The sequence below is a fragment of the Drosophila yakuba genome, unplaced genomic scaffold (genome assembly GCF_016746365.2).
Source record: "Drosophila yakuba strain Tai18E2 unplaced genomic scaffold, Prin_Dyak_Tai18E2_2.1 Segkk50_quiver_pilon_scaf, whole genome shotgun sequence".
NCBI lineage: Eukaryota > Metazoa > Arthropoda > Insecta > Diptera > Drosophilidae > Drosophila > Drosophila yakuba.
Window position 1 is genome coordinate 18855 of NW_025048817.1, and position 15969 is coordinate 34823.

General features: G+C 35.0%; 1 pseudogene; it reads right to left on the reverse strand.

The window, feature by feature from the left end:
• Positions 1-354: 354 nt before the first annotated feature.
• LOC6539275 overlaps positions 355-15969 on the reverse strand; it is a 92796-nt pseudogene continuing 77181 nt past the window's right edge.

Below are 15969 nucleotides of genomic sequence, written 5' to 3' on the forward strand. Positions count from 1 at the left end.
CCTGATCAAGAATATATATACTTTATATGGTCAGAAACGCTTACTTCCTTAAATTTAAATAAATTTAAAAAAAAACCCACTTTCTTATTTTCGTATGAAAATAAAAGAAGAATTAAATAGGAACGTCTGACAAGAATACGAATTTAAGTAATAGAAGATCATATATCCATATCCAAAAATTTGTTTTGACTGCTATTACACTATATAAGAGAATTCGCCATTTTTTTTTATCCTCTAATGCGTTGGGTCCTTTTCGTTAAATTAATCCTAGTTGCAGGATTAAAAAAAAAATTATTACAAAGCACATTCGACGGTTTTGTGCCTAAACTTATAATTACAAAAAATTAACATGTATTTTAATATGCTAAATATTCACGTATTTTTGATTTATTAAGGCATTATTTCCTTTATAGCGAATCTTTTTTATATTTATGTTATCGTAAATAAGAATATCTTAATTTTTTCTTATACTCGTATAAAAATTTTGTGGCAATAATAATGAAGGAATAACTATTTTATGCTTTAAGTAGTTAAAAACTAATGCAATTCTTTTTTATCTTATTATATGCATTTTATTTGCAGTTTATATTGTTTTCGTCTTGTAATATACATGTAATTTTATTGGTGTTGTATTTCAAATTTTTCTTATACACTGAAAAGAAACATTTAATTATTCAATACAGAAAATTATAATGGTTTGCTCAGGCTTATTCCGCATCACTGATTTCATCATCCGTAGAATCAATTTTTCTTCTTTTTTTTTTAGTTCGCACCTGATTTGTTTTGCGTCCACTAGGTTTTGAAGGCAAACTGGATGCCTTCACAATATGAGACATTGGCACATCAACCACATCCTAAAAAGTGCGTAATATTTTTTGGAATTATATTTTTTAATACAATTTTTTAAAAATTTCATAATTGGCACTTACCGTGCCAGTTAATGAGTATCCATCACTAGCGGTGTGGGAATTTTTTGTTGAGTTTATGAATCTTACTCCATCAGAAGAAGCAGAGATATTTGAAATTGATTTATCGCGGGATTCATCAGCATCAGAGTCACCATCATCCGGATCCAGTTTTAACATCAATTGCTTAAACTAAAATCAAATTAGCAAAATATTGGAAAGTTTGTGTGTTATGTGTATTGATACCTACATCAAGGTATTTAACAACAAGGTCCAATTTCTCTTCTTGAGTAAATGTAAAATTTATGTCCGTACTCAATTTCTCTTGTGACATTTGTTTCTTTATAACATCAATTGTCGTTTTCGGATTAAAATCAATAACACTTTTACGTGTTACAGCTTTTTCATATAATTTTTGTTCGGAAGGTGAATATCTTGAAATTTTACTGTCAGTAATAGCATACATTTCCTTTAAATGATCTTTTAGAATTAAAAGAAGCATACATGCTTGAGCAGATGTCATACATTTTATTATTTCCGTCATATCTTCGGGCAATCTATTAAACAACACCTGTGGGTCTTCTACATCATCATCGTCTTCTAATACATCTCCTTCCTTGTCGCTCGGTATTATATGTTCCTTAAACGTAGCGAGTAAATGTGTTCCAGCCATTGAAATTAAGAGATCAATTTGATGGATAAGATATAGAGGCTCATCTTGAACTACATAGGGAAAATAGGCAAGGTTATCAGCAATATATAACATTTGTTGTAATGATGTTTTCTGATCGTCAAATTGTTTTGTAACTGTTTGCACCAAAGCACGCCTTTGCGGCTTAGTAGTGCGAAGAAGTGTATAAAGAAAGTCGTTTAAAGCGGTAGTTGTGTTATCTGGTCCGCGATTCCTTAAATTGTAAATTAATGTATTAAGTATAAAGATTCAGAAATATTTTGTAAGAAACTTACGCATATCCTCTAATTATTTCCAGTTTCCCTCTGTTGTTAATTTGTAAAATTTTTTGTAGCTTAAAGCAAAGTTGTAGCCCGAATTGAACTTTCATATTAACAAATCCAGAGTATGTTTTATCAATATCTTTTAGCAGGGCATCAGCTCGATGGGCGGACTACAAATATTTATTTAAAAATTTCAAGTTAAAAAAACTTAATTTTGTACTAACCTCTATCCTATGGTCTGTGCTTAAACAAATTAAATACGGAACCATTCTAACTGGATGAACCAAACCTTGACGAAGGACAATCTGTATTACTTTAACAGCCCATAAACGAACTGTATCATCCCGATGTAGAAAGCATTCTAGAATTTCTTCTAAATATAGTTGAATTATTCGACTTGCCATGCCAGACGAAACGTCGTTCATTTCCTTAAGGTCTTCGTGTTTTGATTGTTTTTCCCCTGTAATCATTAGAAAAACGAAAGTTCGAGCTTAAATATTTTTTCTCAAAAATTTCATATTATAATATTTATATTTTCATATTTTGAACATATTTTGTATTTCTTTTTATTTGTATATATATATGAAACATTTTTAATTCTTGTTAGCGTGGAGCTGCACTTTTTAACAATTAATCATTTGATACCCAAAATAAAATATTTTGCTAGACCATACTTTATGGGATTTTATGTTTTCGAATTATACTCGTTACATGTAGAGTAAAAAAATATACTAGATTCTTTAAAAAGTATGTAAGTATATTCTCGATCAGAATTACTAGCTGATTCATTCGAGCCATGTCCATATAAGGTTTTGATCTCGGGAATTGTTTTATTTTTTTTTTATTTTAATTATGCATACGTGGATTCCAACTCACCCATTTGGGCGCGCCGGCTAACTACAGTTAGTTGTGTCTAAATTTATAACAATAACATACAAGGGCACAATCACATATAACAAGTGGCATACATGTCAGGGACCGAGCCTCCTCAAAGGAGATCGGAGAACGAGGTCCCTCGGTTGCCTTCTGTTAAGTCACAGTGGAGGGCGAGTACTGCCCAGGTCGTTTGCCCTTAGACTTTCATGGTCGACTCAGGTGCTTGTTAATTTCATCAAATACCGATTTAAATCTTTGTGCAGGGTTGTGTTTCGCACAAACCACTCGCAACCAGTGACCGGTCTCGCAGACCTGTTCTCCATAACCTAGGCCCCTTTGTATATACATAGTCACCTTATTTAGTCATGAAATTTTACTGCGAGACCGTAGTAGTCAATAGTGCTTTGCCATCGTAGCACGTATGCGTGTAAAGTCTGCGATCCAGAGTTACTCCAAGATACTTGGCCGTGTTCGGTTCAGGTATCGGGGCCTCCTCAATATAAACAGCTGGTGGTGTGTTTGCCGCTTTTTCTCGCAATATTCCAGCGCCGGCCGCAGTCCGAGAAACTTGTTGCTTAGTCCTGTATGATATCAGCAGCCTCAAGCTTGTAACTTGTAAAGTAATGGGCATAGTTTGTTAAACTATTAATGCGCACATAAAGTGGTCGGCTGTCGCGGTATGCGTACAAGAGAGCTGCTGGCTCTAGAGCTATCTGCTCTCTGTCTACCCTGGAAACAGGGAGGGCTAAGCTGAGATCGTGTACAAAATAATCAAACTGCCAATTTAAGGCAGAGATATAGCATTTTTGAATAAAATATATTTAGAACGTAACATTTTTAATTTAATCGCAGTAAAATTAACAAAGCTACAGGTCTTAAGCAACACAGATCATGTGCTCATTTAACGGATAGCGTATAACAGAAATGGAAAAAGATGTGCAAGTGAGAAATGCACAATCCGTCGTATACAGGATCAAAAGGATGCTTTCGATACCTGCACTGCAACGTACAGATCCGGCATTGATAATTTTATTTAAGCAAGAAGTAAATTAAACGCCCTCTTACTTTCTGAAGTCGGTGAACATTATATAGCCAAAACCATCAAACCGAGTGCTTGTTTAACACTTTGAAGTTCTGGCCAGGCTAATAACAACCCTATAGACAAGCAGAACACCCCAACGCCTATTGTTTCCAAGTGAAATGAAGTGCCCCCAATGTGCAAACAAACTTTATACACACCTGTGTTAAGGGGAAAAAGGAGCTCCCTACAATCAATACGAACTACAATTTCAAATATACCAAACCAGACCTTGGCCTAAGCAAAGAACAATAAATATTTGTTTCTAAATATTTTCAAAAGGCAGTTAGTTGTTAAGCTGTGCTCCTAAGATTCCAATTGTGAAACGCTCTTATTTAACCACCCCTTAAAACCTTCCCCTTTATTATAACAACATTTGTTTTGGCAATAATTTTAAGAAATTTATCGTCCTAAATTGCATTTTCTTGTTTCTGCCAGGTAAATGTATACCTACAAAAAGTAATTGTAAAATTTGGATTCAAGTTTGCAATGCTACGCCATTTAAGTTGCCAAAATATAGAAATAAAGGTACTGTTAATTATTCCATTGAAAAATAATAAAATTATTATTTGAATGTAAAGTTAACTCAAAGCATTTAAATTTCGGATTAATTGAATCTTTCGGACGAGGAAGGAAGGATTAGTATACACGCTGATATTTTGGGAACAATAGAATAAAGAGTTGAAATGCCAATTATTATACTGCTAATTACTCAGCTAATTTTGGCCTATGCAGCACACCCAATATATTCTGAACCCAGTTACGGCTACCTAAAAGTCTACGACTTAAACGTTATTTTGTCAATCTGTAACTGTCAACTCACTTAAACTATGTTTGATAAAACTTTTACAACTGGCTAAGAACACTTTAGGTTTATGTATAAAGTTACCAAAAAAAAAAAAATTATTATTATATGTACATCATAAATTAAAACGTATTAATTTTCAAACATGAGAGAACGCTATAGTCGATTACTAAATTACTATACCCGTTATTTTGTTTTTCACACAAAATTTGATACAGGTTCTTTAATCTATTTTTTTGAATAGGTAAAAATTGAAGACGATCCAAAACACGTGCAAGCAAAGCAGCTGTCAACGATTAAGTGAACATTCAAAATGGCAAAGCTTGTCGTAACCTGCAAAAATTCAAAATACTTTTTGAACACACCTCGTATGTCTCAGGATTCTGCATTCTTAAACTTAACAATTTGTATTTTGTAATTCCGGGTATTTAGGCGTTTATATGGACATACGGTAATTGCCAGCACGACTCGGCTAGTGATCCTGATCAATAATATATATACTTTCTAAGGAAACGCTATCTTCTTCCTGTTACATACTATTGAACGATTTTAGTATGCCCTCGTACTTTATGAGTATGGGATAAGTTTACTTAGACTAACCATATTACCCGTAGAAATCGATAATTCATAGTCATGTGTCAGAGAATAAAATAAATAAATAAATTGAATATACTAACATTCTTTTTCCTTATTGTGCATAAACATTTCAGATTCTGTTAGATAAATCCAAATATTCCGCATGCAGATTATTTTAAAGCCGGCATCGTTGGAGATTGAGCTTAGTATTTCGCAATACAAATTTTTAAGTTCGGGTCTAGTAAGATAGTCATCGTTTAGTACACAAAATGATCCAAGCGAAATAAGTGCTTGCTTTCGAATTTCTTGATTAGTACAACGGCAGAAGAACATCAAGCAATGGAATACATCCTCACATATCGAATCAGGCAGTCCATCATTTGTTTCACCTAAAAAATATATATAATATTATCCAAAATCATGAAAAAAAGTACATACCCAACGCAATAGGAGACGTAAAATCAAAGTATCTCATTAGTATTCCGATCGTAAATAAACTTCTCCTAAAGCTGGGAGTGTAAATATTATTTACACTGTTGTTTCCTTGTATAACTTGACTTCGAGACCCATCGAGAACCCGATAAAACCTTTAAAAAGATAAATTTATATGTAAGCATTTAAAAAAATTTTAATAAACACAGAAGACAAACTGGTACACTTTCATTTTATAATTTTATTACTTTAATATCATATTTACTTATAAGATAGCGACACTATCATCGGGTAGCCGAAGTCTTAAAATTCCTTGCAGCTTTCACACATTTTATATCTGTACAAATTTATTTAAATATCTAAAAGATATGTATTATAATATAATAGAGATCAGAGAACTGCAAGAGTGGCATTTTTTGCCACCCTGATCACACTCAACAATTTTGAGTGCCGGTGCCACTCACACCGGATTTAGCGGGTACATACAAACACCCGGTCAAAATATTCGGGTGTCTGCAAACACCCTGGTGCCTGCGCACCCGAATCAATGCGGCACCCTACGTCGCGGGTACCAATCACACTCGCCACTCATAACGAAGGGTAGAGAAGGCAAACATGCAGAAAAAGGCAAGTGCCTTTTTCTCGGAAACACCCGGGTGTCTTGGTAAACACCCGGGTGTTTTGGTAAACACCCGGGTGTTTTGGTAAACACCCGGGTGTTTTGGTGAACACCCGGGTGTCTGGTAGACATTTGAGTGCCTGTGGTAGGTAACATACGAAAAAGAAAAGTACATTAGTACTGAAAAACGAAATATATTATGCCGAAAATCTGTAGAATTATGCATTCTATTTACAGAAATTTAACCAACACGTTAAATTATTTGCTTTGTTAAAATTTTTAATACTTAATTACCATATTTAACTTTGTATGTATAATTTTTCTTTTTAAAATGATAAAAAAAACAATAGAAATAGAATTGTGTTAATTAAGTATAAATACTATTTAATAATATACATAATATATTATTTAATAATACATAAGTTTGTTTTTTGTTAAGACATTAGATACATCAAAACGCAAAAACATGTGCACGAACCTTTTTTTTGGGTGTTTCCATTCACCCTAAATTTTTTGGACCGTGTCTCGCTTCCACCCATACAATTTTTATGCATACAGAAAAGTACCTGCGGCCGTTCCTTGCTTGCGCGTCACCCACCCTAAACTTCTTTGCACAGCAGACACCCGGGTGTTTTTTGTGCAAGTACAAAAAACACCCTGGTGGCAAAAACACCCGGTGTTTGTCATTGCTAAATTTAGGGTGTCTCCAAACACCCGGGTGCGGAGACTCCCGGTGTTTAGCGGGTACACTTAGGGTGCCGGTGGTTGGCTGCAGTTCTCTGATAGAGATATAAAATATTAAACGCTATAGTCGAGTTCCCCGAATATTTGATACCCGCTGGTGGAAGTGCGAAGGAGAAATTTTAATTCTTCTAAGCGTTAGAGTGGAAGTGGCAATAAGATTTTTGGCAAATCGGTAGAAATTTACAGGACTAACGGAACTGTGAAAAATATAAAAACATTTTTCAATAGTGTGGGCATGGCAGATTTGGGCGGTTTGCGGGCTTCAGAATTTAAATTTAATTAAAACAATATTAAAAAGTGTGGGCGTGGCATTTTCGGGCGGTTTGTGAGCGTGGCAACATGTTTCGATAAACTTGCGCTGCGTCTATGTCCCTGGAGTCTGAGTCTTAACTTTCTAACTTGTATAGTACCTGATATCTCGACGTTCATAAGCGGGGACAGACGGACATGGCTAGATCGACTCGACTATTGATCCTGGCCATGAATATATATACTTTATATGGTCGAAAACGCTTCCTTCTGCCTGTTACATACTTTTCAACGAATTTAGTATACCCTCCTACTTTACGAGTAACAGGTATGTACGAAATGGCAAGAAACGTAGTATGTGGGAGTTACGATGGCCACCATATCGATAACAATTCGCAAGTCGAAAAATAAAATGAAAAAACATATAACAACTAGAGTGGGCATGGCAGCGTTGGGAAACTAGCTAATCGTATCTTTTTAGCCGTTATAGCTCCCAAGGTCACAGCGTTCATATGGACAGACATACGATTGAAAAGGTGGACATAGCCAGATCAATTCGTCTAGTTATCCTTATCAAGAATGTATACTTTATAGAGTTGGAAACGCTTCCTTCTACCTGTTACATACTTTCAAAGAATCAATTATACCCTTCTACTCTATGAATAACGGGTATATCTAAATTAAATAAAATATTAGTATTTCGAAGTGTAAAAGGAATATTCAAGAACTTATCACCTTATATTCGGCTAAAAATAGAATAAATAAGAGGCTTAAGATGCGAAAATCCCAAAAACAGAATGTATCTGAAGTCTGGATGCTTAATCTCAACGTTCTAGCTTTTTTAAGTCCTGATATCTCGACGTTCATACGGACATGGCTAGATCGACTCCGCTATTGATCCTGATGAAAAATATAGTTTTTAGTTTATATGGCGGACATGGCTAGATCGACTTCGCTATTGATCCTGATGAAAAAATATAGTTTTTAGTTTATATGGAAGAAAACGCTTCCTTCTGTCTGTTACATACTTCTCAACGAATCTTGTATACCCTTTTAATCTACGAGTAACGGGTATAATAATTTGCTTTTGTAAGCCATTTGTAAACGCTTACTACCCAAGGAAAGGGTGCCAGATTAATTTTTCCGTATTATGATAACTTATGTAGTGACGAGAAAGAGAGTTACGATGGTTGTCGGGTTTTGCAGCCGCCAGCAGTTACAGCAGTATTGGAGACACAACCTATCTCTACGGCACCTTAGGCGTGCGATTATCTTTCCTTTCAAAGCCCGCCTCTCCCGCGCTCTCATCATCTTGTACTCTCGCGCTTCCACCTTTGGCGATCGATCTGCTGTTCGCTCTGCATTATAAGTCGCTCAATCGCTTTCGTAATCTATGCATGAGTGCAACGATGCAAAATCTTGTTCGAACGAACAAATAAATTATTCGTCTGTTCATTTCTCGAAAAAATAGCCTTTAAAAAACCTATTAGCTCAACAATGGTTATTACCGACAAAAGCGTTGTGCCCACCGATACTACGCATTGTCTTTGTATATAACTTCGTTATGCGTGTATGCTTATATAAATCTTTGATTATGTTAATGAAATTTTAAAATAATTTATAATCATAATTACGTCGCCGATTATCCGGCCTCACCAAATTTTAAGCTATATCCAAAATGCTAAAGATTTTGGAATATTCAATAAGAATTAAATCTAGTTTTGGTAAAATGGACAAGCATAGATACATATTTTCAAAAATTAAACGTAAAAGGTTATAAAGATTAATACGTACTTTTGAAAACAGTCGCGGATCAATTTAAAGTTATGTGTAATTTTATTCACAAGTGCACCCAAGCAAGAAACACAACTAGTGACTTCGGCTTGATTTCGCGAAACAACCAATAACATTAAGTGCTCTTCCAACGATGCTAAAAAGGATTCACTGGCATTATTAACCAGGGGAACTACTTTTTCGAGAATATCTGCAACTGCACATATAAACTTTGCGGCTGTGGCAGAATGACATTTTATATTGAGATATGGCTCGATTGTTATAGCATGCTTGACAAGCAGTTGGGGCCGCACTTTAGCTAGTAAATGAAGTGTGGTAATGCAACCCAGCATTCGCGAGTTATCTGTATCTTCCAACTCAATTAGTCTGTCAACTAGGCCGTCAGCTAGTTGTTGACAAGCTATCACAATATCCATTGGTGGCTCTGTATTCTTTTTAATAAGTTCTTGAGCGAATCCATCCGACTTTAGCATATTATCTCTTGGCTTAAATATCTATATTAAAGGAAAAATAAATAAAAATTATTAAAGGTTTTTAAGTTATTTTTTTTACTTACACTCATTAGAAGACCCTCCAACCAAGTAGTTCCAGTATCATGTGAAGTATTTACCACGTCTATTATATGATTTATTTTCCTTTGTATTCCAATCTAAGCAACAAGTTATGCCGTAAGAATTATTTAAAACGTTAACTTAATTATAATTAGGTGTAAGCTTTGTATAATATACTTTTTCTTTCTGTAAGCAAGATAAAACGCCATAGTCGAGTTTTTATCGATACTATCAGATACTCGTTATTTAGAAAATGCTTCTGGCACATAGATAGAAATTATAACTTCAAAAGTGTGGTAGAATTGGCAAGACTAATAACAAAACAAAAAAATATCAAAACATTTTTTAAAAGGGTTGTCGAAGTGTTGTGGGTGTTAGAGTGGGTGTTGCTAAAAGCATTATAAAAAAATAAAAAGAAAAAATTGCAACTTCTTTCAAAAATGTGGCCGTGTCATTTCTAGGCGGTTGGTGGGCGTTAGAGTACTTCTTCAGAATTTTTATGCTTATTCTCTATTCTTATTGCCAGATCGACTCGGCTAGTGATTCCAATCAAGAATACATATATACATATATATGCTTTATAGGGTCGGTCATTCCATCTGTTACCATTTAAATGTAAGTAACGGGTGTAAAAAAGCTTAATAATTTTGCTGCATGTGCTGCTTATTTCAAAACAATTGCGTTTGAGTTAAAATAAGCCGTCTTTGCCGAACAATGTGAACCGCGAAGGTCTTGAAAGTCTAGAAGGTCTAGAGCCGGTTCGCCCTCAATAACATACATTTTTAAATAATAAAAGATTAAGATAAAAACTAGTTTTGAATTTACATCCTTCTCTTAAGACTGTGTTACCAAAAGCCAATTTACCAAATGCCTAGTTCTCTTTGATCATGTATTCTATTTTTTTTATTTAGAATTTAGAGGGTTGTGCACCTGCCAAATAACTTACGTCGAACTTAATATTTCTCGTAATAAACAGAACTATACCACCGAATTTAAACCATGACTGGTACAGAGTATACAATTATATTAAATATATAATATAATATATAATAATAATATAAATATAAAAGCTAGAATTTCGGACACTTTAAAGCAGTTATGTTCTGATAAGAATAAAAATCTGATTTGGTTAAGAAATGAACATTTGTCCAAACTAAGATCGAAATCGCGCGAGCTATAAATAATCGAGATCGCGTACAATCTCAAGAGAGTCACTTTCCGGACCTGAACTAGCGGTCTCTGTTGTTAAATAAATTCCTTTTGATACTTAAAATTTAAAGTGATATATTTATTAAAATTAATCTACAAAATAAATATTGGTACGTACTTTGTCATTTTTAATGCACGGTGTAAACCACATTTTCATAAAAACTTCAGTAACAAGTTTTGAATTCCTTCTTCGTCATGACACGGCGTATCATTTTACACAAATTTCGGGAATTTTAGCAAAATCTGGATATTCTAAACAAATATCTCGCAATATTTTAATGACCCTTTTTCGTACGGAGACACCAGTATCCTACAGAATTATTTCTTTTACGTTATGAAAACTTTTTTTTTGTATATTACCAAAATACGAGTGGACAGCATGTCATAATACTGATCGATTAGATCTTGATTACTAAGAACAAATTTCAACAAATCTACTGCAGCTTCTCGTACGAAATAGCCGTGTCTAAGAATTTCTGATTAACTCCCATTTGCATATCTTTTCGTTTTAGACCAATGGATCACTTCCACAATGTTGGCAAGACTTTCATTGCGCGTGTTCTTACTGCTATCGACGGTTCACTGTGTCATACCAAAATGTATAATTAGTAGAACTTCAAAAACGGACAGCACTTAATATATACTCACTTTACGACTAAAATAATTTTTTTTAGACATCCATCAAAGATTGACTGAAGGGCCTTTTGGTGGCAGATATTGCGCTATTAACTGTGCGTTATTATAATCTATGTATGTTTTGATGTGCTGATTAGATGAGTGGTTTTGTTCGCCAAAAACTGAAAATGGCTTAATTTTGTTGATAAAATATTGCTTTCTAGCTTCTAAAGCATTAAAAATTTGTATATTTAGTTCAAAATTATTGCCCTCCATACAGTGAATTCCTTTTTTTTTTTGTATCGGTATCGATTTCATCGCACGATCCAGAATCCGACGTATCCATATATTCACCTTGAATAAAGAAAAAATATAATTATATATAAAATAAGCTTAATTTATTGTAAATAAAACAACTTAGGGTTTGAACATTGGAAGCCAAGTCAACGTTTTTATCATATCGATAAAAATCGCCAGACAGATATATTGTAAAAAAAACCATCAGATATCCGTTAGTCAGCTAGTAGGCAAGCTAGAGACAACAAAATAATCGACAAATTGTTCCAAAGTGTGGGTTTTAGGTTGTTCGTTGACGTTAAAATAGGTGTGGAAGGTGCGTTTGGCATCAGTAGAAATCCCAATGCAACTAATTAAATGAAAACAAGAGAGAACCCTATAGTCGAGTTCCCCGACTATCTATACCCGTTACTCAGCTGGTGGAAGTGCGAATGAGAGTCTTAAACACTGAAGTTTTTGGCAATTTGTGGGCGTTAGGGTGGGCGTGGCAAAAAATTTTTTTGAAATCGATATAAATTTACAAGACTAATACAAAAATGAAAAAATATCAAACCATTTTTCAAAAGTGTGGGCGTGGCAGCTTTGGGCGGTTTGTGCGCGTTAGAGTGGGCGTGGCAAAAAGTTGTTCGGCAATTCGATAGAAATTTTGGGGCGGTTTGTGGGCGTTAGAGTGGGCGTGGCAACATGAATCGACAAACTTGCGCTGCTTCTATATCTTGGGAGTCTGTATGCTTAATCTCATTTTTCTAGACTAGATTTTCTAGACAAGATTTTCTAGATTTTTCAGACGGACGGACAGACGGACATGGCTAAATCGACTGGGCTATTGATCCTGAACAAGAATATATATACTTTATATGGTCGGAAACGCTTCCTACCCGAGTAACGGGTATAAAAACATATCGGCAGATACTGGCTGGGTACTGAGGAGCCGTGATAGCCGCAGCTGTACCGTCTCTTTCCGCCATCTTCAACAGTGGAATACTGTATATAAGTTATCACAAGCTAAGCAGAATCAAATCAGCCAAATGCGCGTGCAACAAAGGTTCCACATCCAATGGCGGCGTAACTTGATCCGCGGATCTAACAGCCGACGAAGAAGGTCACGACGCGCACGGTCAGCAGATCCGTACGCCAAGTAACCGCTACAGAACGGCACGAGGCGCATGGTCAGCGTTCTCCCGCGACGTATGCCAGGTATCCATAGCTTTCCTTAGGAAAGGACATGTAAACTTAAGTTAGTTTTTTAGAGAACCGCAAACATATCCAAACGTATTATAATTGTTTGGGAACGAGACACCCTGTATGCGCGAACAAGTCACCCTTTATCTTTGTTTACATTATCATTTGTCTGCAGCTTCAGCGGAGCTTATCAGCGGAATCAATGTAAGCATCGCACCGCTGTAATTGTCCGCGAGCTTGCCCAGTGCTTTTCCAAACATCTAACTCCCTTCTAACTGTAACTTGTTTACGTCTTATGCTAGTTTAATCGTATGGCGTGAGTACAGCCAAAGCTTAAGTCAGTCACATTTTTGATCTACAAGAAAACGTACGCATCGGTGTCGAATATAAATAATATTATAATATAAAGTGTCGGAAATTAACCAATAAATCAAACTAAACAGTAACACTGGCGGGTTTATTTATGAACAATAATAAAGTTTGATAAACGCAAATACTCCGTAACTAAGCAGTATCGTTAAATTAAAACGGTAATTTCGGAAATATGATCGTGGAAAAAATAATAAAAAACGCTTTAAACGCTTTGAAACGCTCCTTCGTCGACAAAGGGTAAAAGTTGTTTAAGAAATATAATACAACGAACCCTTGACTTAGTCAAATCTTGCCGGATTTTTTCTGGTAAAGAAGACGAATATGTCGCTTGGCGAGAGACGGCAACATTCGCTAACGAGGTATTTGAACCTTATAATGCACTATGGGGAAATTGACCTGTTTTTTTGGCATAAATGTATTTTTAAAGTGTTTCAAATTTTGAAATTTTTTTTAACATATTAAGATTGATCAAAGATTTATAATCTGTAACGCAAATGTTAAATTAACAGTCCACTGTTAAACTAACAGCTGTAAAGTCAGCTGTTGCAAACACAAAGTACATGCCATCGGAGAGCTTCTTTTATTAGTGCTTACTTAAATTAATATTTCTTGAACCACAAGGCCTAAACCCGTCAAATAAATACTCATTCTTGAGGTGTGTTATGTGTTTCTACTAATATGTTGCTTAGTTCGTGCGTGTAAACTTAACAATTTGTATATTTATCAAGTAATGTTCTCGTCCAACTTTCAAAATAAAATTTAAACTTTGAATAGAGTTTTAAAAAATTGTTCAAATTTGTTTAGTAAGTGTTAGTCCATGTTGTAGAGTGAACACATATGTAGGTTTCATTTGCGAATTTTTGCGACTTTTCGCGAAAATTAAATTATTAGGTAGCAACCTCTCAATTTTCAATGCGGCCCTCCTAGTAGCGTGGCGCACGCATTGTTGGGCATATCGACGACAGTCTTCTTGAAATTAATCAAGGTTACTTATGGCATGTTTCATAACACTTTTTTGCATAAATGAAAAATAAAAATAAATAAATGAAATAAAAAGCTTTATAATACCCGGCCTGGACGGAAGGCAAGGCCCGATGAACATCATATGAAAACTACCACTGAAACGGCTCTGGCCTTATGACGAACAAAAATGAAAAATAAAAATTCCTATTTTTCAACGTTAAAATAGATACTCAGAATATATTGGGTAGAAAAAAAAAAAAATCGTAAGATAGGGGGGCGGGGGGGCTGATGTGGGCGGTTGGTTCGAAGGCGGCGACACGCCCACTTTGCAAATTGATTGTAAAGGTGTGTATAAGAATAGACAAAAAATTATCATCGTATCTTAAATATTTTACGAGATATTAATTTATGCCAAAAAAAACAGGTCGAATTCCCCATAGTGTAATGGCAGTTCAAGGCACTTCCAAGCACTTGGTATTATAAGAAATAAGATTAAATGCACGGCCCGTGTAATTGTATCATCTTTTAATACATCGTTGAATTTCAAGGCTAGCCAGAAGATATTTTTACCTATGCTGATAAAACGCCAGGACGGGTTACTATACAGAAACTCGGTACTCTTAGACAAGGATAGCTATCCTTGCTTAAATACTATGACGAGGTAGAAAAAATTTTAACCTTACTCACAAACAAAACAATTACGGCAAATGAATCTGCAGCCGGAGCTGTTTAAAATAAACAGTTCAGAAAGGATGGATTACATTATTTCGTTGCTGGTCTTAAAAAGACCCTTAAATCGGTCAGTTTTTTTGGCTCAACCCGAGGATTTACCGTCAGCTTTGTCCGTAGTCCAAGAGGCAGAAAACGTTGCTAAAACTAACGAGGAAAAATATCAAAAACCTGTAGGCCAGCAATAGTAACCAGAGGAAAAATACTAAAGCTAATAGTAATAACCATAAAAACAGGTCAAACCAATAGTCAAACTCTCTGAGAAATTCACACTCAAATTCCTTAAAACAACGGTTCCAAGGTCGAGATCCACAATCACAAAGAAATTGAAAAAGCATACGATAGTTAGCCGGCGCGCCCAAATGGGCAGAATTATTAGAAAAGAAGGACACAAAGGGGCTCCAAGATTTCCCGGTATGCCTTAATAAATAAAGTAAAAAAAAAACAATCACAAATACCTGAACCAATGGAGGTTGACCAGTCGATATCGTGTTTTCGACAACCCAAATATTTTTTACAAGAAAGCTAACTCAACCCAGAGCCGACAGAATTGTAAATGTAAATGTTGATAATGATTAACAGTCCCTAGCTGAGGAAAATTCTCAAGCATATGAAGATGATGCGAGCAATAATTCTTGTCATTTTTAGGAATAAGTCCTTCCTCCGTTTATCAAACAGGCTTAATTCTTAAGTTACTAATCGATAGCGGTGCCTGAAAAAATTATATCAAACCTTTGTCCACCTTAAGGAATGTCTTACTCGTTAAGAAATCTTCTTAGGTTAAGTCCATCCATGGGGCACAAAGCTTACAAAAAGTAACCAATTAAATTATTCAGTACAACAACCTTTTTATTCATATTACCAACTCTTAAAGATTTGACGGTTTAGAGAGACTTGACCTACTTATGCAAATTTACGCACAACTAGATTTAAATGACGGTATCATTAGGTTTAAATGCGGCACTCACTCGCTTAACTTTAAAACGTGCCCTGATGTAAATTTCATAAAAAAATCTATG